The 3,346-nt window shown below is 41.7% G+C and overlaps 1 pseudogene; it reads right to left on the reverse strand.

Moving 5' to 3' along the window:
* Positions 1 to 583: 583 nt before the first annotated feature.
* On the reverse strand, positions 584 to 3,096 carry LOC103885413 (annotated as a pseudogene).
* Between the last annotated feature and the right edge of the window lie 250 nt (positions 3,097 to 3,346).

A 3,346-nucleotide genomic window follows, 5' to 3' on the forward strand; every position in this document is an offset into this window, starting at 1 on the left:
TTAAAAGGCATTAGCCAAATTAATCACAGCATGGACATTTCCCAGCTTAAGGACCATTTGCTCTAGCAGTTGAGCAATACTGGGTACATCACTCTGTTTGTGATACAGGTGGCATCTCTCTGTTTAGCTGTTTAGCTCATGGTAGTTTACTGTCATTTTCTTCTTCGCAGGCCACATAGGGCTGTTGTAGGTGCTCTGAACTATTTGTGCCTTATGTAATTCCTGGATTGTTCAGGTGATTTCAAAGCATCCCTGGCAGGTGGTATTGTTTCATGTTAATTGCCTGCCTATACCAGGGCAAGTGTACAGGCATTCCGTTGGCCCATCCCCTTTTTGTTCTTTGATATTTTCTGGACTTGGTCCTTGTTTTGTTTTGTTTTGTTTTGTTTTTTTGAAAGAGTCTCACTCTGTCACCAGCCTGGAGTGCAGTGGCATGATCTCGGCTCACTGCAACCTCTGGCTCCCAGGTTCAAGAGGTTCTCTTGCCTCAGCCTTCCGAGCAGCTGGGACTATAGGCACGCACCACCACGCCCAGCTAATTTTTGTATTTTTAGTAGAGATGGGGGTTCACCATGTTGGCCAGGATGGTCTTGATCTCTTGACCTCGTGATTCGCCCGCCTCAGACTCCCAAAAAGCTGGGATTACAGGCGTGAGCCACCGCACCCGGCCGGTCCTTGTTTTTATCTAGCTCGTTAAGGTCCACAAATACCTCCCCCATATCATAACCCTTTTCAAATTGGAAATGCCTTAGACATTCACTGAGGACCTAAAATAATTTTAAGATTTTAAACTATACAGAAGTTTAACCTACACACATATATCTCATTTACTCAGTTTATTCATTTTTAGTAGTTTATCTACATTACTTGTGAGAACCAAGAGAGTCAACAAAGCTAATCATCATTGCAAGTTATTTCCCTGTTAACCATTTTCATAGCTTGTGAATATCAGGTGTTCATCTAAACAAGAGCCTTAAAGTCAAACACATGGGGATTCTTGCTGATAACTCAGAAAATTAAGTTGTTTTCATTAAACCAACAATATCAAATTAGTCTTGCTTATCAAAAAAGTCACACAAAGATCATTTTATTTTTGGCTGGGTTTACAATCTTCTAACTTTCATGTAAAACCCTGACATCTTAAAGTATCTAGCAGAGGCAAATATAAAATGTTTTTTATCAGTAGACTCAGACAAAAATGTATGCTGACACTTTTGAAGATATCTTCATTTTTATTTACCAATAATTTAAAAGCCAACTTATTTACCACAGATTGTTGAATTCATGTGAACTTGAAAAGCATTTGGACTTTATACCCATTTATTTATAATTTTATTTGGTAGCATGTTAGGACATATAATACATGCACATATATAATGTATTTAAACATGTGTATACATACATACACAAAGATCTGATACTTTTACTTCAGAACTCTAGCCATGAGACTGTATAATAAATTTGTTATTTTTACAAAAGACTGTTGGACCCAAACCTTTTGACAAAATTGGGACCTGTTATGACTAAACTCTATTTTTCCCAATAGGTAATCCAAGGAAAGCTGTGGATCAAAATTTGGAGTAAAGCAGTTTCCATAGCAGCTTGACTTTTAAAAACCTGTTTTTTCCTTTTTTTTTTCCGGTTTCGAATGAGTTTTATTGTTTATATTTTAACTAGAACTGGCTTAATTGTATAAGAAAAACAAAATCTCCAAATAACCTTGAATTAGTGTTACCATAAACAGTAAGTTTTATCTCAACACTGGTGGCTTAATAACAGCAGATTCAAAGCATGTGGAAAAGGAAAGAGAAACAGAGAGCATCCGAAGATACTGCTTAACTCTATATATAGTTGCAGGTTAACCATTTGAGCTCTGAATTTTTTGTTTTTGTTATTTGCCCATCAGTTTTAGAACATGCACAAGAATAGGCCATAATATGTAACCTGCTGGTGTCCTAGAAAACCTGGCATGCCTTTGCCCCTCTGCAGGAGTTTTTACCCTTTCTCCATTTCCTGCTCTCATTTCTCAGTAGCTACCCTTATTGCAACAACAGCACATTTATTATCTTTATCATATTTTAATATCTTAGCTTCTTACAATAGGTGATTCAGTTTCTGCCAGTGTTTTCCCAGAGTCCACAATGGCCCATGAAGGTTGAGCAGTCAGGCAACTCCACCCCACATGCATATTGCCAACCGCCCTAGGATTCTCCCCGCAGATGCGCCTTCCTAATTCATCCGTTGGTTTCTCAGATCCTGCTCATGACGCCAATTGTAATGAGAAAAACCTGGAATTGTATTTTTAAAAACCTTCCCCCAAACTGGGAGGGAGCAAAGAGACCAAGCATGTCTGGGACAAGTTCAGCTTGGCTAGTAGATGAGTTTATTGGGATTTATGCATGAGGCACTCCTGAATGGCAGCGGGACAGCTTTAGAGATCTGTGCCACCTCCCATCTCTAAGCTAATTTTCTGTCTCTTTACCTACGATGTGTGTGTGATGGGACTGTTTCCCTTGGTAGGTTCTCAGCTATTCTCCAGGATGTTTGGGTTCTCAGGGACACCTATTCCTCAGCTAGACACCATGGCCTTGGCCTTCCTTCAGGGAAGGAAGTGGAACTGGCCTTCAGGGTTCAGGCAGTGGACATGTACCCTTAAATAACCTGGCAGGGGACCTGTCACACTGCATAGGTAGTTCTCAACTTGTGGCCCCATTTCTGCCCTAAGGCAGCACAGAGTCTAGCCAAGATGAAAATCGCTGAGGTTGGAGATGAAAACAAAAGGCTTTGGTTGAGATGGTAAAGGAGGCCCTTAAGAGTGGTGGAATCAGTGTAACCAGAAGGCAGTGCTGGAGTCAGCCTCATGAACTAGGGGGTTTCTTCTTGGCATTCCCCTTTTCATTTCGTCAAGTGTTTTACCCAGGTTTGGCGTGGCATAGTTCTGAGCCGGATACATTCCAATCACATTGCCAAAGTAAATTCAAGCAGGAACTGGAGCGTGATGTCAGCAGGGAGGATGAGGAAGGCAGGGAGGGCGCAAAAGGCAGCTGCAGCTCTTCGGGCTGGTCTGAGATTCTGCACTTTTTTTTTTTTTTTTGAGACAGAGTCTTACTTTGTTGCCCAGGCTGGAGCGCAGTGGCGCGATCTTGGCTCATTGCAACCTCCGCCTCCCAGGTTTAAGCAATTCTCTGCCTCAGCCTCCCGAGTAGCTAGGATTACAGGTGCACGCCACCATGCCTGGATAATTTTTGTATTTTTAGTAGAGACGGGGTTTCACCATCTTGGCCAGGCTGGTCTTGAACTCCTCACTTCATGATCCACCCACCTCGGCCTCCCAAAGTGCTAGGAT

This window comes from Papio anubis, chromosome 5 (assembly GCF_008728515.1).
Source record: "Papio anubis isolate 15944 chromosome 5, Panubis1.0, whole genome shotgun sequence".
Lineage (NCBI taxonomy): Eukaryota > Metazoa > Chordata > Mammalia > Primates > Cercopithecidae > Papio > Papio anubis.